The 27,353-nt window shown below is 36.3% G+C and overlaps 1 pseudogene; it reads right to left on the bottom strand.

Moving 5' to 3' along the window:
* Positions 1–26,617, bottom strand: LOC105731560 (transmembrane protease serine 11B-like protein; annotated as a pseudogene).
* Between the last annotated feature and the right edge of the window lie 736 nt (positions 26,618–27,353).

Here is a 27,353-nt window from a genome sequence, read left to right on the forward strand (position 1 = left end):
TTAGATACCAGCCTTAGAGGCAATCTAGTTGCGGTAGGTGATCACTCGCGTGTAGACCCCTGGACTATTGATTGCACCACATTCATTCCTTTGCCAGCTCACTACTCCAACAAGGTACCAAATATTTCGAGAATTAGGATGAACTAGTGGTCCTCCAGAGTCACTCTGAAAAGAACAAAGGATATTTAATTTATCATTGTGAGAATTTCCTTTCAGATACTTCATTTACACCAGATGATAACGCTAGATAGTTTGTAAGTCATTAGCATTTAACCTACAGTATAAATCCCTGTGTCACCATTAACTTCAGCTATGACTAGCAGAATTCCTTCCCTAGGACTCTGGGGTTTACCTGAAACTGGAAAGTGTGATTAATTTTTAAAATTTATTATATTTTGGAGACAGGGTCTCACTCTGTCTCCCAACCTGGAATGTGGTGGCATAATCATAGCTCACTGCAGCCTGAAACTCCTGAGCTCAAGCAATCCACCCACCTAGCCTTCTCAGTAGCTAGGACTATGGGCATGCCATCACACTGAGCTAACTAATTTTTACATTTTTTTATAGAGATGAGGTCTCATTGTGATGCCTAAGCTGGTCTCGAGCTCCTCATATCAAACAGTCCTCCGGCCTTGGCTTCCCAAATTGCTTGGATTTCAGGCATGAGCCACTGCACAGAAGGTATGATTTAATAAGTTACAAGCTTTAATTTCATGACAAAGCTTTGGAAGACATATGAATATACTTGGAATATAGGACTTCATATCTGAGAAAAGTATCAGAACTCTAACCATAAGGAGGTAAGAAAGTGAGAGGAATTTCAGAACGGGTTGAAAGTAAATGAAAAAATTCTGAGACTGATGATTTATTGAAATGTAGCTAGGAGTCTTGACTGTGGTGCTAGACAGTCTCGGTTTATATGCCAGTTCTGCCACTTACTGAGTGTATGATGTGCAAATTACTAAAATTTCCTCTGCCTCAATTTCCTCATCTATAAAATGAGAATACTGGTATTACCTACATCATAAGAGTGTAATGATAATTAAATGAATCAATATTTGTAGAGGACTTAGAACAGTATTTGACTTAGAATAAATCCAGCATAAATGTTTGTTAAACACTTAATAACATATGTTTCACATAGGGAAGAATTACTTTAGTGCCAAAGCTGAGAGGGACTTTGACAGGATTGGAAAAGTGCAAATTAATTGAAGTATAGAATTGTCTTCATATTGATGATTTTCATAAAGTAAGGGCAGTTATTTACATACTATCAGTCAATGTACACAATGGCCAGAATTACCTGGCAGGCATCAGTATTTCCTTCCATGTACCCACCACATAGCATTGTGTCCTGTACCTTACCACGATAGGCTTCTTTAGCATTACAAGTGTTTGTATCGATAATCTTCACAGGTGCTTTCTGAAGGAACACTGGGTATTTACCTAAAGGAAGTAAATGTGATTGGCAAACAAGCTGAAAGAGCTGGTTGACCTTGCTTTATCCTCTGTACTTAAGACCTATATTTGACTGTTGCTTACTTTTAGAATGAAAAAGCCCACTCACCTTCCTCACTCAAACTGATAAAAAAGAAATATTCAAATTATAATTTGAAATCTCTTTCTGACGTTACCTGTCTCTTTCTCTCTCTTCCCACATCTTTGGACCAGAGCCTTCTCAGTTGGCTTTTCAAGGTTAGGGAGGTTCTACAACCAAATTGGTTTCCTTGGAATGTTTGAAACCCAGACAGTTTGCAAAGTCCTAACTCCATATGTACTATTCCCTAAGAGATTGTCTGGGAGGACTCAGCATCTGGAGTTAAATGGTGCCTTTGGCTCTACACCTAGATTACAATTTTCATGTTTCTTCTGTACCTTACATGGTATATTAAGTTTTCACTGATCTTACCATTAAATGAAAGTCTTCCCCATCCTGTAACAACAACTCCTTCACCAGGTGGAAAAATCTGTGTGGCTTCAGGAAGACAAACTCGATGTACATCATTTTTAAATAAAACTTTTCTAGTGAGCAGTATAAGTGCAAATCATCTTGATGGCCATCCTGGATGTAGTCCTCATGAATAATGATTTGTTGAACATCATGTTGCATATAGGGAAGAGTTACTTTTGTGCCAAAGCTGACAGTGTAGTTTTTGGATTTTTCGTCCTAAAGAAACAAAAATCATGTATTTTGTATTTATTTCAAGATAATAGAAATACATTCTGCATCTACTGTACTCTTCTCTTGGCATGAATATTTCCTTGCTCTGTAGTTCATTAGCAGTGATATAATCATCTGATTTTTTAACTCACCAAAAAATCTTGAGTTTCTACACCATACACTATGTAAGGCAATGGGGGTATACAATAAAACTAAATGGCCATGCCATCAAAAAGTTTAAATCTAGTGAAAGAGAAGTGTAAACACTAGCAGTTGTAATATGTTAAATAGTGGCACATATAATTAGTGGGACTGCAAAACAGGAGGACTTAAATCTGTATTCTTAAGGGAATGGACGATTTCTTAGGGAAAATTCCATTTTGGATAAGACTATGGGACTAAGTCCTATTTGCCTAAAAGACGAGGAGATGGGGACAGGCATGTGCAGAGAGGAAGATAGGTATGAAACAGAATGTGTTTCAGCAACCACAAGTAGTTTAGGATGTCTGTAGTATGAAGTAATGAGAAGTAAATATCATGTGAAGAAAAAAATGCGCTGTCAAGAGTGTATGATTCTTCCTGTTTTGACTGGTAAGGTAGGAAAGCCTTAGATAGGCTTACCATATAATTTGTCTTCCAAACTAGGACACTTTTGAGAATGAAAGGGAGAGCTACTAACATTTAAACCGCGATAACAGGTGCAAACTGGAACTTCCCCCAAAGGCTTTGGTTTCCATAGCTTTGGGCAACATGATGAACTTACACTTTAAAACAGTGAGCCGCAGTCACCAAGTATCTTTCACTGATCAGTGATGCTCCACAGTAGTGTCACCCATTCATTTTAAGGCTTGCTTGCCATGGCCATTCTCCTTCCTGAGCAGTGGAACTTTCCCTGACTCAATCAAATGTAGGTGACATCCTGGCTCGTCTCCCATAGCCTGTCAGAAAAAGTCAGTTTTGCTTCATTAAGAATAGGAAAATAATGTTTGATCACAAAGCAGAGAGTGATCTGAGTTGGCTTTGTATGGTTATATCTGACGATATATTCTACTGATAGGTACAGTGTAATCTGTATAGGAATCACTAGCAGCCAGTGGATTGCTTGAATACCCAGCATACTGTCTCCAAGACACCAGCACTTAGAGAATGTGTGAGCTGTGGAAGGCAGATAAAGTTACAGTTAAGTCCATGCTCTGCAACCAGACTCCCTGAGTTTGAATTCTGGCCTCACCATTCACAAGCTGGATGAATTTAGACAATTATTTCACTCCTTTGTACTTCAGTTTCCCCATCTCAAAAATGGAATAACAATCATACCCATATGCAGGATGGTTACAAAAATTAAATGAATTACTGTATGTGTAAAGCACTTAGAAGTATGCCTGACCAATAGTAACAAAAACGGCTATGCTTTAGATCATCTCATAAATTTAATTAAAAAGGTTGTTGATAATTTTTGCAGCATTGACCTTACTGATTTCTGAAATAGAACAAAAAATTTGTGGTAAATTTAAAACCTAGTACCATTGACCTTGGGGCAATGGATTAAGATGGTAGGTCCAGCAGGGCAAAAGGGTTCATAAATAATTTGGAATTTCAAGAAAAAGTGTTAACACAAAGGAGAGAACAGTGGTTTGTTGGAATTGTTTTTACTATAAATGAAAGTATGATATGAGGTGCCATCTTCATGGTTCTGCATGAGAGAATTCTTATTTAATTAGAATTGTATTCTACGTCATCTACAGTGGAAAACTGTGAGTGTCTTTTCTTAGAAGAAAAGGAATTCCCTACAAGTAAACCTAATTCCTGTCAGTATACAAAAAATAACTTCTGAAAAATGACCTGTCTTATAATGGTGGATCCAATGCTGTTTTTGAAATTTATAGAAGATTTTTAAAAGATTAGCAAGACACATTAGTACTTACAAGGACTGTTAAAAGTGATAATATCTGCTTTAGAATGAAAAACAGCCTGCCCTCACCCCTGAAACAAAAAGTTTGGTATTATTGCAATTTGATTCTGTTTTGAATAGTGAAGAATAGAAATAATTGCTCCGATGCAAAACAATGACATTCATTTAAAAATATTGAAGATCAGTTCTGTGTCTGATATTTGTGACATATGCTAGGGCAAAATGATGAAAGTAACACCACTTCCAACATGAGCTTACCGATAAGCCTCAGAGAATTCGTATCTGTAGTCAAGGATCCTGAGTGGTTCTTCAGCATCTGATGTAAAATACTTTCAATTCTTTTTCTTGTGTTTTCTTTCATTTATCTGGGACCCTTGAATACCAGCCATATATGTGCTGTCATGCTGTTATCAGGACTGGAAACAACATAAAGCTTTTATATGTTGCTGAAAACAGCATTTGCTTCCCCAATGTCTGATCTTTCATATCTTGGTTTCTTTTTTTACGGTTGGAGTACCTTTAGGTTGAGCACAGGACCATCCATCTTCCTATATTTGCTTGGTTACAGTATGCATGCAGCTGTATTATTCAATTTAGAGGACAAGCAGTTACATGAATCTCAAAAAAGGAGGCCAGATGGCTTGTGCCTGTTATCCCAATACTTTGGGAGGCTGAGACAGGCGGATGACCTGAGTTCAGGAGTTCAAGATCAGTCTGGCCAACAAGGTGAAACCCCATCTCTACTAAAAATACAAAAAATTAGCTGGACTTGGTGGTGTGCACCTGTAATCACAGCTACTCAGGGGGCTGAGGCAGGAGAATCGCTTGAACCTGGGAGGCGGAGGTTGCAGCGAGTCAAGACCATGCCACTGCATGCCAGCCTGGGCAACATGAGCAAAACACCAACTCAAAAATAAAAAAAAACAAAAAAAAGTAAAACAGGAGTTGCCTGAGGCATAGGGTAAAAGTAACACCTAAGAACTAGGATGATTTATTAATACATTCATCAATCACTTGTTGAGCAACAACTATAGACAAGCAGCTGAACTGGGTGCTATTAGGTGATGCAAGGTGCAAGGGTGACTAAGACATAGCTTCTACCCTCAAGGAAACTGTAGATTTTTAGGGGAGATAAGACATATATGCAAATTACTGTAATAAATGAGGTAGAAGCAATAATACGTTTATCTTATGTGGAGATATTCCCAGGAAGGTTAAGTCATTTTTTACACAAAATATCAGAGAAATTTGCATGGAGAAGGTGACATACACACTGACCCTTAATGTATTTTTGTTTCTACTTCATTATCAACCAGAAAATTGCATAAATCAGAGATAAGAGGGAATATTTCTTCAGAATAACTGATGGCAATAACATTAATTAGCATCTATTGGCCATCTGCTATATTCCAATGCACTTCGTATTACATAGCCTATATACTTTGTTATCACGTTTATTAGCACACTTAGTCTCCACAATAATCCTGCAACATAGGTGTCATCTTCATTTTATAGACAAGGAAAAATTGAGGCTCTGAGAAGTTACATAATATATTCAAGAGTAAGTACATACTATACTAGAATTTAGATTTAGTCCAGTTGACTGTATAACCTGAGTTCTCTACAGAGCTGTCTGTATGCTGCACACTGTCACCTTATGCACACTCATAAAATAACAGCAGTGTCTAGGAGACTGAGCTCAACCAGAGAATGATCTTTAATGCTAGCTAAGGGGTAGCAGTGATGGAAAGTTGTTGAGTTAAACTGTATTTGAGGAAGATTAATCTGACTGTGGTTTTTAGGGAGGGTGTGTCTGGAATCGAGAAAAGGGCAGCCAGCCTGAGGAGCTAGCCAGCCAATAGACATGTAGGAATTGTTACGAAGTCCTGAGGCTTGTGTCTGAAGTGGCATTATTATGCTTTGGGACTCCCTCAGGGATGTTCAATATTTTGTCACATAAATCAATAACAATTCCTGGGAAGCACTCAGATCACATAAGTTTGATTATTATAGCAGTGTATGCCAAAGTGGAAAGCTCTGTCCTGTGGCCTCTTCATGACTTCCTTTTGGTCCATGCTGTTTATATACACATAAATTTACATGCATGGGAAAACAAAACAGAGACATCTCTTGTGGTTGCAGTCATCTCTGAGAGATATCTGGGCCCTTCAACTTTAGTCTCACATTTATGTTCAATACCAAAATTGACCTCCAATGTTAATGCTTGTTGAGAGCTTAATCTATTCTACAATTCCAGGAGTCCCAGGAGCAGGGAAGAAGAGCAGACATAGTCCTGTGGCACTGATGGAAGTAAAAGCAATAATTGCCTTAGTCTGAAATGTGTTTATTTACAAGTTTTTCCACACATATTTTCTTTTTTATCCTGAGTACAGTTCTGTGAGTGAGGCAAAGCAAGTATTATTATTAACATGTATTGAGATAGAGGAACAGACTCAAAACAACACAGTAACTTGCCAAAAATTCTAGGGCTACTAAATCACAAAGGCTATGTTCAGGTTGTCTAAATCCTATTCTATGGCTACGTCAGCCAGTCCATGCCACTCCAAACCCACATGCAGGGAACACAGCATAGCTATTTTACTTCTTATTATGGTAACTAGAAGGTTTCTCTTGATCTCAAAGCCTAGTGTAGATAGGCTCTCTACTACCCTGTATCTGCTAAGAATTCTAGGGGTATTTCCACCAAGTGTTTATCTGACTGGCAAGTCACAAGATAAGAGAAATCAGGATCTATATTTTTGCTACTGCTGAATAAAAATGTTAGAGCATCAAACATTGGTCTATGGGACTATCTGATGTTTTCTGGACATAGATATTTAGGAAACCAAAAGGATGAAACATTTGTAATTTGAGGATTAATGTATTGACAATACTTCTGGTGAACTCAACTATATAGCCCAATCTTTGCTTCGGTTTTACATTGAAAAATTCATCTGTTATTTGTGATAATGCTTGGTATTCATAGCTTATTGGCTAAGGACTATAACATATCAATAGGCTCTTTTTACAGAGAAATTTAAAGTTCAGTGGTATGTATAATGAGTTGATCTCTTTTCTGATGGTTAATGTTAGTTACTTACACCGGTGTGATGACTTGAGAAGAGAAATATTGTCTGTAAATGCTAGAACTTTGAAATGCATCTGTTAAGAGAGAAAATAGAGTCAAATATCAATTTCTAATATTTATATTTGAGAGAATTAACAATGAAACAAATATGAGAAAATACTAACTTACCCTAGTCTCAAGAATTTTGCTAAGATAGTTATTTTCTGGTGATGTCTCCCTTTCATTATTTCTATAATATGGGATATCCAACACTTTAAAGCTACCTTGGTATAAGTAGATCCTGTTTGCTGTGAGATCAAGAAATGATCCAAGAATTATTTAAATTAAATAAATTTCAAATCCAGATATAGATTACTTAGTAATAACAACTAGTATGTATTTTGCTTATATTAGTCATTGATAAACTCTTGTGAATTATTTAGGTACAGTTGATTAGATCATATAGGCATTGTGTTTATAGGACCAATAATGGAATAGATAGATAGATAGATAGATAGATAGATAGATAGATAGATAGATAGATTCCTGTCTCAATCAATATGTTACTCTGTCTGAACTTTGTCTGAGATATATATATATACACACACACACATATATATATACATATATGTGTATATATATAGATATGTATAGAGAGAGATAAGAGAATGTTTGAGATAATAGATGAAGATATAAAGTTCAGACACAGTAACATATTGGTGAGACAGGAAATTATACTATAAAGAGATTTCTATCTATAGTAATCAATTATCAGATTATGAATAAAAATAGTTACCATGTAAGTATCTTCTATGCAAAGGTATTTTAGAAAAACTTCATGAAATATATTAATCTTTCGGGAGAAGTGTAGTATCAGAGAGACTAAGTAATTTACCTCAAATTATATAGCTACTAAGAAGAGCCAAGGATCAAAACTCAATTCGTCTGACTCCAAAGCCCACACTTAAGTTATTACATTTCCTTCCTAAATTTTCATAGATACTAAGGTACTTGACATATGATACATATTATCTCCACTGTGATACATATTAAACATTTAGGAATATGCTACATATTGCATAAGAGTGCCTAGCATATAATATGAACTAAATAAATATTAATATTATTTTGCGATATGATTACTGCCTTTGAAGATCATCTTGTGTAAGAGAAGATACAGATGAAACCACTAAATGAGGTATTAATAAGATATTATTAAATGACAAAGTTTATTTTTCAATTGCAAGTTCTATATGAATGCAGAAAAGGAGACAATATGATTAAATATAATATCACTATAAATGTGAAAATATTTTATAGTGAAGTTCATGATAAAAGAAGTCAGAAAGTTCTAAATAAAATGCTGAAAATGGGTTATGAATGATTTATGAAGGAATATTGTTAATTACAGTTAGCTTTTCTGTGGGTCACAGATCTCTTACTATAGAGATAAACTGATAAAGCTTTCTAACAGAGGTTTACTAGTTTTTTTATAAGTAGTAAAAATTAGATCTCAAAACTAGGTTTATGTACTAGATTTTTTATAAATAGCAAAAATTAGACCTTGAAACAACGTAGCTTCTGTCTCATAATTCACTCTTCACAATGCATCATTCAGTTCTTTATTTGGATTCCTAAATATTTCTACCTATTACAATGTTCAACAGCCATGAATATTTCTTAATTAAGACAGGATTAAATTAATTTAATTAATAGATTGGCAGAATATGGATTGGTTTGATTACAACTGAATGGAGTTCTTTTCCAAGAGTGAGTGAACTGAATATTTAATGTCTATGGCAATTTAGATAAAGAAAACACACCCTAGAACAAGAAAATCAACTCTTGAATATCTCAGTGTCCCATTAAGACTGCTACACAGAATTAAATTAGTTGATTTAATTCTGTGTAGCAGTCTTAATAGGACACAGAGATTGCTCACTAACTATGCTGAGGTCACTGTGAATACAGCCATTGTGCTTAGTTGATACCTAATGAGATAAAAATGACCTCTGGGAATGGGATGTCTACAAGGCATACTTGTACCATATGATTAACACTTCTGTCTACATAAGTAGTTTAAATTCCAATATGAATTGAGAAAGATGGATGATGGAGCAGAAAAAAAAATAAAATCATTCTATAACTTTTCTATAACTTAATTATTTAAAATCTATTTCTGGAAAGAAAACCTAAAACACACACACACATGCGCATACACAGACACACACACACACACACACACACACACACATTTTTTTCCTGAGTGCTCTGGATGCAATATCAGGATTTAAGCATAAATTATGAGAGGACTTATATCTAAAGCTGACAGAGTAAAAGTACTACATTTTCTTACCTCTAATCCCAGAAAAGGAACAAAAGATAAGAATAGTGGGCCCTGTTCTAAGGAAACAAGCAAACAATGCAGCTGCAACTTACAACTTCAAATTTTAAAATGTGAAGTAAATATGCTCTAAATTGTGAAATATACACTAAAGTGAGAGATTATATACAACAGAGAAACATCTCACAAATTAAGTTAGACACATGCTTTTCTAAAAGTTCTCAATGATTGAGTATTAAGACTTCAGGGCCTAGAAAAAAACAGGAGTATTTTTATTTCATTAGGAATATGCTGGATGTTGCACTCTTATGTAATATCTAGCATATTCCTAAATGTTTAATATGTATCACAGTGTAGATAATATGTATCATATGTCAAGTTCCTTAGTATCTATGAAAAAAAGGCCCATTTTAACACTGCAGAATGACAAAAGTAATAATAAAAGTGAAATCATACAATTGTGACATTTTTATTGTATATGAGCCAATAAGGCAACTTGTTGAAGGTAAGCTAGGGAAAAGAAAGAAGGGACATCAGAAATTACTATATCATAACTCAAAGAGTCTGCAAATGAGGGAGTTTTTTTTAGGGCCACCCCAGCTTCTTAACTCTTAAAAAATGAAAATAAATGAACCCTGCAGTTAAAGAAAACAACAGTAAGATAAGAGAATGGTTGAGATAGCAGATGAAGATATAAACTGCAGACTCCCTCAGCCTGGAAGTCCTAGGCAGAGCAATGAGGGAAGAAACATCCATACTTAGAAAGGAGAAAGTTAAATCGCCCCTGTTTACAGGTGACATAATCTTATATTAAAAAAAAAAACCTAAAGACTTAATGAAAACATTCTTTTTTTTTTTTTTTCTTTAGAGACAGGGTTTCATCATGTTGGCCAGGCTGGTCTCAAACTCCTGACCTCAGGTTATCCACCTGCCTCAGCCTCCCAAAGTGCTGAGATTACAGGCGTGAGTCACCGCACCCGGCCAAAAACATTCTTATAACTGTTAAATGAACTCAACTAAGTTTCAGAATTAAAAATCAACATATAAAAATCAGTAGCATTTTTATACATCAATGACAAACTAGTTGAAAAAGAAATCAAGGGAAGAATCCCAATTACAATAACTACAGAAAAAGAAACACCTGCAAATGACTTTAACCAAGGAGGTGAAAGATCTCTATAAAGAAAACTACAAAACACTGATGAAAGAAATAGAAGACACTCAAAAACATTAAAAGACGTCACATGTTCATGGAATGGAATCATTAATATTGTTAAAATGATTATACTACCCTGTTATTACCCATGAGTCATCTATCACCCACTACATAGGGGTCCAGGCAACAAATTCCTCTTAAAATTTATCTGCGGAAAAGCTGCTTTTCTAGACCAGAAAGAGGCCCCCTTTGAGCAGCAATGAATGTTTCATAATTCATCACAGTATTTTCTTACCAGGGCTACTGGTGAAAAGCAAAGCCAAATAAGGTAGTCAAACTATCTAGTGCCCACATTTGAATACACTTAACTGTCCTGTTATTTAGAAGACTCTCTAAATTTTCTCTTCCAAAACAGTTGTTGCAGCTTTCCTGTTTTAAATACATTCTTCTTGTAACTATTCTCAAACTCTGTTCTAAGGTGCCCGATGTACAAATAAATATACATTGATTTCACTTAAAAAAAATAACTATACTACCGAAAGCAATCTGCAGATTCAATGCAACTCCTATGAAAATACCAATGACAATCTTTTCACTAAATGATGCTAGGGAAACTGGATATCCACATATAGAAGAATGACACTAGACCCCTGTCTTACATTGTATACAAAAATCAAATCAGGTAACTTGTAAGTCACAGACTTAAATGTAAGACCCAGAACTATAAAACTACTAGAAGAAAACATAGAGGAAATGCCCTAAGACGTTGGTCTAGGCAAATGTTTTATGAATAAGACTTCAAAAGCATAGGTAATAAAAGCAAAAATAGATGAATGGGATTATATCAAACTAAAAAATTTCTGCACAACAAAGGAAAATATCAATAGGGTGAAGAGACGACCTGCAGAATAGAAGGAAACTATTCATCCAACAAGGGATTAATATTTAATAGCTGGAATATACAAGGAATTCAACTCAACAGAAAAAGAAATCCAATTAAAAATAGGCAGTTTATCTGAATAGATATTTCCCAAAAGAAGACAAACAAAGGGACATGGGTCTATTTTTTTTAAATGCTCGACTGGGTGTGGTGGCTTACACCTGTGATCCTAGCACTTTGGGAGGCTGAGGCAAGTAGGTCACCTGAGATCAGGACCAGCCTGGCCAACATGGTGAACCCCATTTCTACTAAAATTACAAAAATTAGCTGGGTGTGGTGGCAGTCACCTATGATCCCAGCTACAGGGGAGGCTGAGGCAGGAGAATCACTTGAATCTGAGGGGCATGCCACTTCACTCCAGCCTGGACAAAAGAGTGAAATTCTGTCTCAAAAATAAATAAATAAATAAAATAAAATGCTCAACATCATTAACAATCAGGGAAATGCATAGCAAAACCACAGTGAAATATAATTTTATCCGGGTTAGAATGGATATTATTAAAAAGACCAAAAACAAATCCTGGCAAGTATGTGGAAAAAAGGGAGCTCTTATACAATATTGGTAGAGATTGTAAATTAATACACCCATTATGGAAAATGATATGAAGTTTCCTCAAAAAGATAGAAATAGAATTACTATATTGTCCAGCAATCTTACTACTGGGTATATACATATCTGAAGAAAAGAAAATTAGTTTGTCAAAAACAAATCTTTGCTCTCATGTTTATTGCAGCATTATTCACAGTAGCCCTAAGTACTGCATATTCTCACTTACATGTAGAAGCTAAAAGCTTTGATCTCATAGATGTAGAGAGTAGAATAGTGGTTACTAGAGGCTGGAAAGTATAGGAGAAGAGGAATAGGAAGAAGGGTGTTAACAGATACAAAATTAATGTTAGATAGGAGGAATAATTTCTTGTCTTATAAAGCACTACAGGGTCGCTATATTTAACAATAATTTATTATATATTTTCAAATAGCTGGAAGAAAACATTTGAATGTTTTTGACACAAATAAGTGAATAAATTTTGAGGTTATGAATATGCTAATTACCCTGACTTGATCATTGCACATTGTATACATATATCAAAATATCAATCTAAACCTTATGAATATGTACAATTAGTATGTATCAATTTAAAAAAAAATTCTCTCAGCCTATAAGCCACCCTCTAGGCCCACTTCTTACAGTATTCTTTAGAAAACATCTATCCCAAACCCCAAGGAATGAATAATAGTTGCAAATAATGCAGTAGGGAACTTTGTAGATCTTGGAGGAAAAAAAAACAAAAGGAGGAAAAAATTTTTTAAAAACTAGAAGAGGAATTACAAGGGAACAAAATTGTGTTAGCAGTTAATTCGAACAATTTCAAAAATGCAGTATACAAAAGAACTAAACAATATACAACCATTTACCAAAGAAGACAAGTAAGCTGCAGAATTTAGTAAAGGAATGAAAAAGGAAAATAAGACTATCAGAGATAAAAGCCACATTGGGAATAACAGATACAGATTTTTAAAAAAATCTTACGAGGACAGGCTTGAGCAAAACAAATAACATAAAATTGAAGGCCTGGCACAGTGGCTCAGGCCTATAATCTCAGCATTTTGGGAGGCCAAGGCAGGTGAATTATGAGGTTAGAAGTTCAAGACCAGCCTAGCCAACATGGTAAAACCCCGTCTCTACTAAAAATACAAAAAATTAGCTGGGTGTGGTGGCAGGCAACTGTAATCTCAGTTTCTTGGGAGGCGAAGGCAGGAGAATCACTTGAACCCAGGAAGCAGAGGTTGCAGTGAGCCAAGATGGCACCACTGCACTCCAGTCCAGGCAGGAATGCGAGACTCCATCTCAAGATAAATAAATAAATTAATTAAATTAAATTGAAAAGAGAAACTAAAATTATTGAAGGAATAAACAACATGAGTGGAAAAGGAGGTCCAACAAATGCATAAATGGTGGTCCTGAAAAAAGAACTGAACAAAGAAGTTTAAATTGTTAGCTATTAAGGGTCCATGTGTTCAAAGAAAATTTGAAGGATAGACACAATACTAAGACTGACTGGATTTGATGAATCTAAAGCATAAGTAGTCTTGTGATTATTCAGGCAGAAAAAAACAAAAAAAATTTACATTTACAAAGAGGAAATGGTCAGAATCTCTTCTTTGACAACAATACAGTAGGAAATGTTTACAAAGTTCTAAGGAAAAGATAAACAAATAAGTTTTTGCTTATATATTGTTATGCATGTAAAATTTCAGAAATTTCAGTGGCTCAAAATCTTAAAGGAATGACTTTAAGAAGACATATAGCTAACCTAAAGATTAGTCATAACAAGAAAATGAAGAATCAAGAACATTCACTTAAAGATGATGAATTTAGTAAATGCATCTATACATGTTTCTTCTCCAAATCCCACTAAAATGATAGGAAAGTGTTTGGTTTGGGGTTTTAAAGAAGTTAACCCACAAAGACAATGATAATGGGAGAGGAGGCAATGACAGAATTACGGAAGCTGGAGGCAGGTGAGTGGTAATTCACATAACAGACTCAAGAAACCTGTACCCTTATATTGTAGTGGGAAAAGTAAAGGTGTGTGCTGCCATAAAAGAGCAGCTCAAATGGTACCAGGTACTCATGGAAGTAGGAATAGAGGAAGTGAACTTAAAACCAGAAAAATTGGTTGAAACAACTAGCTCCCAGTGTCTTCTCTAACTGCTAAGGTTTTCAGATCATGGAGACTAAAACATAGTTGAGGTCAGGTTTACCACACTCAAAACTTCTATGCTGGACTCTTCCCAACTTGACTATAGAGAACTACCAGCAAATATCATATTTGTGCACAACAAGGGAAGATTTTTCCCCTAAGAATTCTGACCAATCCAAGAGAAAACACATAAATACACTGGTAATTTAGGTTTTCTCAACAAAACATCTAACCAGATAGAGCATCCGTAACAAAAACCATCAGCAATAGGCACTTCCTTCAATCAGGTCTTTGATCCCCAGTCTTAAAAATTAGCAGACACCAAAGGATCAACATATATTTGAGAAAAGTATGTAATAGGAAATGTGGCCAAAATAACCAAAGAAAACCTTGGAAGGAAAAGAGAGTATTCAGGCAAAAAAATTTAAACATTATTATCCTCAGAGAAGATGTTTGTAATAAATAAGATCAAGATGTTATATAAAGGAACATTTAGGTAATTAAATGATATCTCAGAATTTAAATATATAATAGCATAAATAAAAAATCAATAGAAAGTTTAGAAAGTAAGCATAAACAAATTAAGAAAGTGATTTTTTTTAAAAAAAGACCAAGAAATGAAAAATATAATGGAAAAGATTAAAAAATTAGAAGTCACATTTAGAAATCTCACTGTCAAAGTAACAGGAGCTTCAAAAAGAGACCATGGACAGGAAATCATCAAAGATATAATCTAAGAAAATTTCCAGGAACTGAAGTATATTAATTTTCAGATTGAAATGGCCTACTAAATGCCAGCATAATAGATGAAAGTAAGATCTATACTCTGTCACATTACCATGAAATTTCAAAATACTGTGGACAAAGAAAAAAATCCAATGAGGTTTCAGAACATGAAGGACAGGGGTAGAAGAGATTTCACTCAAAAATTCTAGGATCAAAATGTCATCAGACTTCTTGACTGAAACTTTAAAGGCAATAAGACAACAGAGCATTACCATCAAAATTCAGAGGAAAAATTGTTTTCAACTTACAATTCTATATTATTAAGTAAGGTTAAGAATATAATTAAAACATTTTCAGGTACACAAGTTGTCAAAAATGTACACTTCCCATCATAACCCTTTCCCAGAAAGCTCCTGGAGTATATACTCCACTACAATTGAGTGAATACAATAATAAAAAAGAAATATAGAATTCAGACATTAGGGTGTCAAACTCAACAGACAGTTGAAGGTACATCTCAGGGTGCTGCTGAAGGGAAATCCCAAAATAACTGCTATGTTGCCAGGGTATAAAAGTGTGCAGAATCTTCATTCTTCAATAGTAGAAAGTAAACAGATGATGCCAAAAATTGAAAAATTAGAATATAGTAATATTAAGAATCAAAGAGTTGAAAGTGGTTGTGTCTGAGAAGTGAGAAATAGGGATAGTGAAGGAGGGGCTGCGTTTTTATTAAAAAAAAACTCTGAATAGCTATTTGATTATTTATGAGTATATCTAACTTTGGAGAAAAAAAAAAAACCACCCAGGCATAGCAATGCTGTGAAGGAAGAGTTGATGGTGAGTATATGCTCCATCCAAATATATATTCAAAACTAAGCAACTGTAGTAATTTTTATTACAGACCAGACAAAATGTTATAAATGCAGACAATACAATAAGAATAACATTGCTTACAAACTAGTGAGAAGTGTGGGAGGAAAATAAAAAGTACAAATGTATGATTTTCTTGTCTATCATAGTAGGATATGAATGATGTAATATCTGACGTTAAAACATAGCATTAAAAAAAAAGACTCCAACTTTTCTTATGTTTTCCAAAGTCTTTCTATCTGTGCATTTATGTCTGTGTATGAATATCCATTTTCTTTACCTGTGCATAGTGAAAAAGATGTCTGCAATACAGTGTTTTAAAAATGTTAACAATGCTTATTTCTGCAATCTGTGGTTCCTGATGTCATTTTAAAAAGAGGTAATTCGGATCGATCCAAGATGGCCACTTAAGAGGAAGTCGGGATTGCAGCTCTGAGAGAAGGCGCAGAGGGTGAGTGGACGCCGCATTTCCAGACGGACTTTTACTGCCCACAGACCAGGAGATTAACAGGAGGAAAAGCCCCACGGGTCTCCAGCGCCGCTGGTTTGAGCGGAGTGGCCGCTCAGCCTACGCCCTGGAGTGGGGGGCAGTGGCTTCTTGACAGAGTTCCCTCTGAGCCAGAAAGGGGAGCTGAAGCAGGGAGCCAAGCCAGGAGACCCCCGGGCAAGGGAGTGCCACGAATCTCAGAGCCGCTGCTTCGGCTGACGCAGCGGCACACAGGGCAGCGGATTTTAATTGCACGGAGAAGCTCCCCACATTCCCAGCGCCGCTGGTTGGACCGGAGCAGCCGCTCGGCCTGCACGGGGGGCGGGGAGCAGCGGCTCCTTGAACAAAGTGAACGAGACTGTGTCCCCTCTGGGCCAGCAAGGGGAACTGTGGCAAGGAGGCAAGCCAAGAGATTACAGGACAAAGAGGGCCCCTCTGGAAACACGGCTGAACCCGGGACGGTCCAGCTCTGTGGGGGAGGGGCGTCCTCCATCGGGAAACACCCTGCAGTTCCCGGGGAAATTTTCCGTAACCAAGACAACCCGCCACTACAGAGACTCCGTCACTACAGGGGCGGGCCAGCATAGCGGAAGCAGTTCTAATTACACCCACAGGACTGCAGGGAAGCTCACACGGAAGCTGGGCGGAGCCCACAGCAGCTCAGCGAAGCCTCTGCAGGCTGAGTGTGACTAGACTGCCACCTTGTGCGCAGGGAAAACAGTAGCAACACAGCTGAAAAACATAAAGTGCTAAACCCCTGGGCGAGAACACCTGGGGAGAAGAAAAGGGGGTTTATGAGTTCAGCTGCTGCAGACTTAAAATTACCAAAATCAGAAAGACAGCAACTACAAAGTCAATAGGCGGATAAATCCACAAAGATGGGAAGAAACCAGCGCAAAAAGGATGAAAACACCCAAAACCAGAACACCTCTCCCCCTACAAGGCAGCATAACTCCTCACCAGCACGGGAACAAGACTGGACGGAGAATGAGTGTGATGAAATGACAGAATCAGCTTTCAGAAAATGGATAATAAGAAACTTCTGTGAGCTAAAAGAACATGTTCTAACCCAATGCAAAGAAACTAAGAACCTTGAAAAAAGACTTGATGAAATGCTAACGAGAATGGACAACTTAGAGAGGAATATGAATGAATTGATGGAGCTGAAAAACACAACACGAGAACTTCGCGAAGCATGTACAAGTTTCAACAGCAGAATTGACCAAGCAGAAGAAAGGATATCAGAAGTTGAAGATCAACTCAATGAAATAAAACGAGAAGAGAAGATTAGAGAAAACAAGGTAAAAAGGAATGAACAGAGTCAACAAGAAATATGGGACTACGTGAAAAGACCTAATCTACGTTTGATAGGTGTACCTGAATGTGACGAAGAGAATGCATCCAAGCTGGAAAATACTCTTCAGGATATTATCCAGGAAAACTTCCCCAACCTAGCAAGGCAGGCCAAGATCCAAGTCCAGGAAATACAGAGAACACCACAAAGATATTCCTCTAGAAGAGCAACCCCAAGGCACATAATCATCAGATTCACCAGGGTTGAAATGAAGGAGAAAATACTAAGGGCAGCCAGAGAGAAAGGTCAGGTTACCCACAAAGGGAAACCCATCAGACTCACAGCAGATCTCTCAGCAGAAACCCTACAGGCCAGAAGAGAGTGGGGGCCGATATTCAACATCCTTAAAGAAAAGAACTTTCAACCCAGAATTTCATATCCAGCCAAACTAAGCTTCATAAGTGAAGGAAAAATAAAATCCTTTGTGAACAAGCAAGTACTCACAGATTTCATCACCACCAGACCAGCTTTACAAGAGCTCCTGAAGGAGACACTACACATAGAAAAAAGCAACCAGCACCAGCCACTCCAAAAACGCACGAAATGGTAAAGAGCAGCAACACAATGAAGAATCTCCATCAACCAATGGGCAAAACAGCCAGCTAGCATCAAAATGACAGGACCAAACTCACACATAACAATATTAACCCTAAATGTAAATGGACTAAATGCCCCAATCAAAAGACACAGACTGGCAAATTGGATAAAAAGCCAAAACCCATCAGTGTGCTGTATCCAGGAAACCCACCTCACATGCAAGGATACACAAAGGCTCAAAATAAAGGGATGGAGGAAGATTTACCAAGCAAATGGAGAGCAAAAAAAAGCAGGAGTTGCAATTCTCATCTCTGATAAAATAGACTTTAAAACAACAAAGATCAAAAGAGACAAAGAAGGACATTACATAATGGTAAAAGGATCAATACAACAAGAAGAGCTAACGATCCTAAATATATATGCACCTAATACAGGAGCACCCAGATACATAAGGCAAGTTCTTAAAGACTTACAAAGAGACATAGACTCCCACACATTAATACTGGGAGACTTCAACACACCATTGTCAATATTAGACAGATCAACGAGACAGAAAATTAATAAGGATATCCAGGACCTGAACTCAGACCTGGAACAAGCAAACCTAATAGATATTTACAGAACTCTCCAGCCCAAATCCAGAGAATATACATTCTTCTCAGCACCACATCACACCTACTCTAAAATTGACCACATAATTGGAAGTAAATCACTCCTCAGCAAATGCAAAAGAACGGAAACCATAACAAACAGTCTCTCAGACCACAGTGCAATCAAGTTAGAACTCAGAATTCAGAAACCAACCCAGAACCGCACAGCTTCATGGAAACTGAACAACTTTCTCCTGAATGTAGACTGGATAAACACTGAAATGAAGGCAGAAATAAAGATGTTCTTCGAAACCAACGAGAATGAAGACACCACATACCAGAATCTCTGGGACACATTTAAAGCAGTCTCTAGAGGAAAATATATAGCAATAAGTGCCCACATGAGAAGAAAGGAGAGAACTAAAATTGACACCCTATCATCAAAATTGAAAGAGCTAGAGGAGCAAGATCAAAAAAACTCAAAACCTAGCAGAAGACAAGAAATAACTAAGATCAAAGCAGAAATGAAGGAGATAGAGACACGAAAAACCCTACAAAAAATCAATAAATCCAGGAGCTGGTTTTTTGAAAAGATCAACAAAATAGACAGACCACTAGCCAAACTAATAAAAAAGAAAAGAGAGAATAACCAAATAGATGCAATAAAAAATGATAAAGGGGATATCACCACAGATGCCACAGAAATTCAAACCATCATCAGAGATTATTACAAACAACTCTATGCACATAAATTAGAAAACCTGGAAGAAATGGATAAATTCCTGGACAGTAGTCTCCTCCCATGCCTAAACCAGGAAGAAGTCGAAACCCTGAATAGACCAATAACAAGGTCTGAAGTCGAGGCAGCAATTAAGAGCCTACCACCCAAAAAAAGCCCAGGCCCAGATGGTCTCACAGCCGAATTCTACCAGACATACAAAGAGGAACTGGTACCATTCCTACTGAAACTATTCCAAATAATCCAAAAAGAGGGAATCCTTCCCAAATCATTTTATGAGACCAACATCATCCTAATACCAAAACCTGGCAGAGACTCAACAAGAAAAGAAAACTACAGGCCAATATCCATGATGAACATAGATGCAAAAATCTTCAATAAAATACTAGCAAGCCGATTACAACAGCACATCAAAAAGCTTATCCACCATGATCAAGTAGGATTCATCCCGGGGATGCAAGGCTGGTTCAATATACGCAAGTCTATAAATGTAATTCACCACATAAACAGAACCAAAGACAAAAACCACATGATTATCTCAATTGATGCAGAGAAGGCCTTCGACAAAATTCAACAGCCCTTTATGCTAAAAACCCTCAATAAACTAGGTATCGACGGAACGTATCTCAAAATAATAAAAGCTATTTATGACAAACCAACAGCCAATATCATACTGAATGGGAAAAAACTGGAAGCATTCCCTTTGAAATCTGGCACTAGACAAGGATGCCCTCTCTCACCACTCCTATTCAATATAGTACTGGAAGTTCTAGCCAGAGCAATCAGGCAAGAAAACGAAATAAAGGGTATTCAATTAGGAAAGGAGGAAGTCAAATTGTCTCTATTTGCAGACGACATGATTGTATATCTAGAAGACCCTATCACCTCAGCCCAAAATCTCCTGAAACTGATAAGCAACTTCAGCAAAGTCTCAGGATACAAAATCAATGTGCAAAAATCACAAGCATTCCTATACACCAATAACAGACTTAAAGAGAGCCAAATCAAGAACGAACTGCCATTCACAATTGCTACAAAGAGAATAAAATACCTAGGAATACAACTAACAAGGAATGTAAAGGACTTCTTCAAGGAGAACTACAAATCACTGCTCAACGAAATAAGAGAGGACACAAACAGATGGAGAAACATTCCATGTTCATGGTTAGGAAGAGTTAATATCGTGAAAATGGCCATACTGCCCAAAGTAATTTACAGATTCAACGCTATCCCCATCAAGCTACCAATGACCTTCCTCACAGAACTGGAAAAAACCACCTTAAACTTCATATGGAACCAAAAGAGAGCCCGCATAGCCAAGTCAATTCTAAGCAAAAAGAACAAAGCAGGAGGCATCACACTACCGGACTTCAAACTATACTACAAGGCTACAGTAATCAAAACAGCATGGTACTGGTACCAAAACAGAGATATAGACCAATGGAACAGAACAGAGACGTCGGAGGCGACACAACATATCTACAACCACCTGATCTTTGACAAACCTGAAAAAAACAATCAATGGGGAAAGGATTCCATGTTCAATAAGTGGTGTTGGGAAAACTGGCTAGCCATATGCAGAAAGCAGAAACTTGACCCCTTCCTGACACCTTACACTAAAATTGACTCCAGATGGATTAAAGACTTAAACATAAGACGTAACACCATAAAAACACTAGAAGGAAACCTAGGCAAAACCATTCAGGACATAGGCGTAGGCAAGGACTTTATGACCAAAACACCAAAAGCATTGGCAACAAAAGCCAAAATAGACAAATGGGACCTAATCAAACTCCACAGCTTTTGCACGGCAAAAGAAACAGTCAATAGAGTGAATCGGCAACCAACAGAATGGGAAAAAATTTTTGCAGCCTACCCGTCTGACAAAGGGCTGATATCCAGAATTTACAATGAACTAAAAAAGATTTACAAGAAAAAAACAAAAAACCCATTCAAAAATGGGCGAAGGATATGAACAGATACTTTACAAAAGAAGACATACATGAGGCCAACAAACATATGAAAAAATGCTCATCATCACTGGTCATTAGAGAAATGCAAATCAAAACTACATTGAGATACCATCTCACGCCAGTTAGAATGGCGATCATTAAAAAATCTGGAGACAACAGATGCTGGAGAGGATGTGGAGAAATAGGAACACTTTTACACTGTTGGTGGGAGTGTAAATTAGTTCAACCACTGTGGAAAACAGTGTGGCGATTCCTCAAGGACCTAGAAATAGAAATTCCATTTGACCCAGCAATCCCATTACTGGGCATATATCCAAAGGATTATAAATCGTTCTACTATAAGGACACATGCACACGAATGTTCATTGCAGCACAGTTTACAATAGCAAAGACCTGGAACCAGCCCAAATGCCCATCGATGATAGACTGGACAGGAAAAATGTGGCACATATACACCATGGAATATTATGCAGCCATTAAAAAGGAGGAGTTCACATCCTTCGTAGGGACATGGATGAACCTGGAAAACATCATTCTCAGCAAACTGACACAAGAACACAAAATCAAACACCACATGTTCTCACTCATAGGCGGGTGTTGAACAAGGAGAACACATGGACACAGGGAGGGGAGCACTATACACGGGGGTCTGTTGGGGGGAGGGGGGATAGTGGGGGGGTGGGGAGTTGGGGAGGGATAGCATGGGGAGAAATGCCAGATATAGGTGAAGGGGAGGGAGGCAGCAAATCATACCGCCAGGTGTGCACCTGTGCAACAACCTTGCATGTTATTCACATGTACCCCACAACCTAAAATGCAATAAATAAATAAATAAATAAATAAATAAATAAATAAAAAATACTGTTTAAATATAAAAAAAAAAAAAAAGAGGTAATTCATTGTTTTCATTTTTTTTTATCTTTTGTAGAAATTGAAATAAAGATTACAATGAAATGAAATAAATAAAAATACATTATTTACCAACCTACTGCCAGAAAATGAACCAGGAGACCAATAGTCATTCTAAAGATTGCCAACACCCCAAACATAAGAAGGGCAATCATCCATAGTGGCACAGATGTACGGGAAGCTATGACTGGTCTGCAAGTAAAGGATATGAATGTGAAAGCTCTATCAGAATAAACACAGTCATTTTAAATCTTTATTTCTTGTCTCATGCTCACCTCTAGAAGCTCTACAATTCAGAGACAGTAGTAGCAAAAGATATTTTAAGAAAGGAGGAAGAAAGGGAGAGTGGGAGGGAGTAGAGGGAGGAAGAGTGAGAGGAAGGGACAAAGAATAAAAAAATGAGCTTCCCTTAAATGTTTTGATTGAACCTCTCTAAATCTGTTATGAAGTTACATTTAGGAGTATAATGGTTGGTTCCAAATTATCTATACACTTGGCATCTTGCTCCCTCCCATGATCAAAAAGTAGAAACAGAGTATCAATAAGTGAAGATCTTGTCAGGTCAGAGGGGTGGGGAAGGGAAGGGAAGGGAAATGTCTCAGAAGTTCTTTATGCCTAAGCACATAGTAATATTTTAAAGTATGATCATGATCCTATATTATTTATTATGTCCTTATTTTATACAGAGAATATGCACAGATATGAAGTGCTATACTCTGTTAGAGCACTATCCACCTATCTTATTAGCTTGTTTATTACTCTGTTTCAAAGAACTCTTTTGTAGAAAAGCATGTCGTGATGAATATACAATGTCAGGTATTTTCACTATGTCTTGTTTAGGCAAAAATTTGTATTGAGAGCCTCAATCTAAGCTGAAATAAAGATCTGTGGGAGTTTTCTAGACAAAAAAAGGCATAGAAAGCCATCTAGGAGGAGGGAACAATATGCAATGCTTAAAGAAAGACCGGCAGTTCAACTTTGTTGTGGCAAACTGTGAGTCATAAATCATTCAAAGATGACATTGGAAAGTATGATGGCTAATTTTATGTGTTAGTTTTGGCTAGGCTGTGGTGCTGAGCTCTTTAGTCAAACACTATTTTAGATGTTGCTGTGAAGGTATTCCATAGCTGTAACTAAGACCTATAATCAGTTGACTTTAAGTAAAGGAGATTACCTTTAATAACTGGGTGAACCTCATTCAACCAGTTGAAGACTGTAAGAGCAAAAATGAAGGTTTCTGGGAGAAGAAAAAATTCTGCCTTGAAATAATAACATAAAAATTATTCCTGAGTTCCAGTCTGGAAGCTTGTCCTCTGTATTTCAGACTTCCAAACCACACAATTGTGTGAGCCAATTCCTTAAAATAAATCGATATGTGTATGTTTTTATATAGCTATATGTATGTATATGTGTCTATCTATATCTTCTATTGGTTCTGTTTCCCTAGAAAACTCTGACTGACACAGAGAAGTAGCAGCAAGAAGTACCCTTGATACCACACAAGGGTGTTGAGATGTTGTCTTCTGTATTGAGGTTCTCTCAAGTGCAATTGGAGATTGACCTTAATCAGAATCACCCAAAGTGCTTATTAAACTGCAGACTGTGGAATCCTATTCCAGATCTAGTGAAATTGAATTCCTAGAACGGCCTGGGTTTTGCACTTTAACAATCCTGGCAATGCAGATTCTTCTTAAGCTATGCACTATCTTTATGGTAAAATACTGAAAGACTTTAATCTGTGAGGGCAGGTTGTCAGGTTTTTTCTCAATTTTTTTTTCATATTAGAAGTAGCATCTGGGTGTACTGTGTATGATGCATTGGATCATAGAGAAAATAAATTGGGTTGATGCTTTCAGGAGAATAAGATCCTTTTTTTAAAAAAATCGATCTTTTATTGATGTTTTTTCATTCTCCTAGAAAATTAATTTGTATCATTTTTCTCCTCAAACCTCCAGCACCATCTGCCTCATCCTCACTCCTAGTTGATAACCATCGTATTCCACTGAGGAAATGGAAGGCATCACTAAAGAATATTTACAAATTCCATCATCACATTTCTGAACTTGTCTTCATCTATGCTCCAAACTTTCTTTTCTTCAGATTTCTATAAATAAACTGCATATGTCCCTGTCTTAGGCCAACCCCTCCACTATCTCTTTTCATGCTCCAACAAATAACCTGTGTTCTAGACATTTCAAACTATTTACAGATCTATGGACACATAAGACCCTTTCATGTCTCTATGCCCTTGCACTCTCCGTTCCTTTGCCTAAAATTCACCTCAAGTCTACCTGGTGAGCTTCCACTTAAACTTTATCACTCAACTCTGTCATATCCTTTTCATTATAGTATCCCATAGTCAACCATATTATGTCCTACGTTGATAGTAGTTTTTGTTTTTACGTTTTGATCTTTTTGTCTTTAGTTTGTAGCATATTGTGGTCTGAGACCACATCATTATTTGTTATTTTTTATATCCAGGATATAACATAGTGCCTAGTATTAAAGATAATTTTTGTTGAGTAAGTGAATGAATAAAGGCAAGGGAAATCAAGGGCAACTACATTTTGGAGGGAAGATCAGAGGGATCCACGTTTTATAAAGCCTTCAGGGCTAGTCAAAAGAGTTTCGACTTTATCTTGTGGAGTGACTAACATGAGGACTTGCAGTACTTAGAAAGATGAAATTGCAGATGGTATGCATGATGATAGTTGAAAGGAGGAAGAAAAATAAAAGAAAACCAATAAGGAAAGAACCTATTCTAATTCATGGGAATGGAGTGATGGGATTGTGGGTGACGATAATTAGAAAGAAAGTAGGAATTCAGAAAAGTTTACAAGAGAAGAATATATGCAAGAACTTGATAATTAGTTAACTATATGGGTAATGGGTAAGGATATGTTAATGATATAAATTTTACCTCAAGAAGGAGAGAATGAAATTAAATCAGAAGGGATAATTTGGGGAGAAAAAGGTTGTAAATTTTTCATATTTTGAGTTTGAGGAGCATTAAAATTTTCAGTAAACAATTGGAGATGTCAGACTCTTGATTAACTGAGGACTGACACTTGGAAGTATAAATTTAGGAGTTATCTAAAAACAAGAGAGAATCAAGGCTGAGAAACTGGATCAGTGTGTCAGAGAGCTTGTTGTATTAAAATTTAGACAAAATTAGTGTTTCTTTTTCCAAGGCAAACATTTGTTTTCATTCCAATGATGGCTAATTCATCTCAACATTTTTATACCCTTCCTGAATGTCACAGTCTCATTCTTTCAAATCTCTCAAAAACCTTTAAATAATAAGCATTTGTTTTCTCATTGTCAAATTTAAAATACTGTTGATCTTTTAATGATGGGTCAACACCTACCTTATCTCATAAGCATTCAGCTCCACCAAAACTACCTTGCTCACTGGTTTGTTCTCCAATCTCAACTCATCATTTTTTTTTTTTTTTTTACTTTTTTGTCTCCTGTGAACTCTTCCTAATTACTTTCTTTCCTTAATCATTCTTTAATTGAGGATACATTTGTACATTTCTTATTTTGGTTAGTTTTATTATTAAACTTTTAATTCAGTACAGGTGTTTGCATAGATTTGGGCAAATTTTTTATTTTATCTCTACAGTTCATTATTAGAACTTGTATTCTATAAGAACCAAAAAACCTTAAATCTATTAAAATGTGATTAAATAAGATGTTTTAGAATTCACCCAGATACTATGGTTTCAAAGGGAAAAACTGAAATGACTTCCCAATTTTCAACTTTATTTCATTAGAATTGTTATAGGATTTAATATTTTCATTCCCTATCCCCTTTTCCATACTGATTATCTCTTGGCACAACAAAGATGATTCTCTGGGTTGTAGCTACCTTTAATTCATAACCCAATGACGTTACAATAATGACAGATAAATAGCTGCCTAAAAATGGCAAAGAGACTTCTCAAGCAGGACAAATACTCAGCTATTAGCCAATTTCTGGTAGTCCATACAACAAATTCTTCTGGAAAATCACATAAGGAATTACTGGAAGGGGAACACAGAATATAAATTATACCTTGCCATTAAAAAATACCTGGATGTAAACTTCTTAATACTTTCTTTGCAAAAATCTAAAACATTGCCTTCTTCTGAGATGTTCCTCATTCTATTTGATAGGACTAACTTTAAGAAAAAATTTGAAATTGATAAAATGTGGTTTTGAAGTCTCTATTTCCACATCTGGTATTTTTTTTCTTTCTCTTAACTATTATAGTTCACTAAGATCTTCTCAAATGTGCATGCAAAGTGAACCATGTTTCTAAATTCCACCATGTTCTGCTGTGTAATCAAATTAATGCCTTACTTTGAGAAGCTAATCACTGTATTAAGGCTTGAACCTTTCCCAGGTAACAAGGATGTATTCAAAAGAATGGCTTAATCCTTTGAAATTTTTCAGGTTAGAACTTCTCACAAGTGTCAACATGATGAAAGTAAATGAGGAGGTGCCTTAAAGAAAAAAAATATCCACTCAGCTTAAAGGTGATGACTACCTGGCAGGCAAAACAAAACAAAACAATCATGGTGTTTCTTTTCCACTTTTGAATGTGTTTGATCACTGTTTTACTGATAGATTAGTAATGTTGGTTATAAGAAAACATCAAGATTATGAATAAAATACCATCCATAATAAAAAAGAAACAATCATACAAAAAAAACCTTTTTACTTTAGTTCAAGAAAAAATTCTTGGTATGTTCTATCACAGTGAATGTTCCCTGTCAGATCACAATTTCATATGAATATTGATATTGTGAATATATGTATAAACACGTGCACACATATCTTAAAAGTTTCAACTATTGACTTAAAATATACATTTTAGGAAAATATTTGTGTCAGGTA

This window comes from Aotus nancymaae, unplaced genomic scaffold (genome assembly GCF_030222135.1).
Source record: "Aotus nancymaae isolate 86718 unplaced genomic scaffold, 86718_ANA_hifiasm-v0.15.2.pri h1tg000006l, whole genome shotgun sequence".
Lineage (NCBI taxonomy): Eukaryota > Metazoa > Chordata > Mammalia > Primates > Aotidae > Aotus > Aotus nancymaae.